This window comes from Jaculus jaculus, chromosome 10 (assembly GCF_020740685.1).
Source record: "Jaculus jaculus isolate mJacJac1 chromosome 10, mJacJac1.mat.Y.cur, whole genome shotgun sequence".
Taxonomy (NCBI): domain Eukaryota; kingdom Metazoa; phylum Chordata; class Mammalia; order Rodentia; family Dipodidae; genus Jaculus; species Jaculus jaculus.
This window is the reverse complement of record NC_059111.1, coordinates 26,596,330-26,597,818: the sequence shown is the minus strand read 5'-3', so window position 1 is coordinate 26,597,818 and position 1,489 is coordinate 26,596,330.

The window sequence follows — 1,489 nt, the reverse complement described above, 5'->3', positions numbered from 1 at the left end:
ATATCTAGGATATACAAAGAATTCAAAAAGTTAAATAATAAGGAATCAAACAAGCCAATCAAAAAATGGGCTATGGAGCTAAATAGAGCATTCTCAAAGGAAGAAATATAAATGGCTTATAAGCATCTAAAAAACTGTTCTACATCACTAGTCATCAGGGAAATGCAGATTAAAACTACATTGAGATTCCATCTCACTCCTGTCAGATTGGCCACCATCATGAAAACAAATGATCATAAATGTTGGTGGGGATGTGGAAAAAGAGGAACCCTTCTACACTGCTGGTGGGAATGCAATCTGGTCCAGCCATTGTGGAAAACAGTGTGGAGGTTCCTAAAACAGCTAAAGATTGATCTACCATATGACCCAGCTATAGGACTCCTAGGCATATATTCAAAGGACTCATCTCATTTCCTTAGAAATACGTGCTCTACCATGTTTATTGCTGCTCAATTTATAATAGCTGGGAAATGGAACCAGCCTAGATGTCCCTCAACTGATGAGTGGGTAATGAAGATGTGGAACATTTATACAATGGAGTTCTACTCAGCGGTAAAGAAAAATGAAGTTATGAAATTTGCAGAAAAATGGATGGACCTGGAGAGGATTATACTAAGTGAGGTAACCCAGGCCCAGAAAGCCAAGCACCACATGTTCTCTCTCATATGTGAATCCTAGGGCCAGATGACTGGGCTTCTGTGTGAGAAGGAAAATACTTGGTAGCAGAGGCCAGTAAGGTAAAAAGGAGACATAAAGGGAAGAGAAAGGAAGGGAGGAGGATACTTAATAGGTTGATATTGTATATATGTAAGTACAATGATTGTAATGGGGAGGTAATATGATGGAGAATGGAATTTCAAAGGGGAAAGTGTGGGGGTGGGGAGGGAGGAAATTACCATGGGATATTTTTTTATAATCATGGAAAATGTTAATAAAAATTTAAAAATTTAAGAAAAAAAAAGAGTCAGGCATGGCCCTGCATGCCTGTAACCCCAGTGCTGAAGGAGACATAAATAAACAAGAGGATCACTGGGGCTGGTTGGCTAGTCTAACTGAGAAATGAAGAGCTCTAGATTTAGTGAAAGACTTTCTCTCAGGAAAATAAGGCAGTGGAGGGATAGAGGAGGATACCTCATGTCTTCCTCTGGCCTCTGCATGCATGAGTATGATGTGTGTGCACATCTGCATATATACACATATACACCACATGCACACGTGAGCGCTCGCGCACCCACACACACACACACATACACAGAGAGAGAGAGAGAAATGAAAAAGGAGAAAATAATGGCCATTGGAACTATTAAGCAAAGGGTCTCAATTTGCTTGCAATACTTGTTTTCTTTACACAAAGCTCAAATAGGATATTGTGTTAAAATTGGATAAGCTGAGGCAATAGCTACAGCGATATAACATTGTTCTGTTTTCTTTGTATACACTTGAATTATCATCAGCTAAATAAATGTAGCAGAAGAAAGAAGAAAGAAGC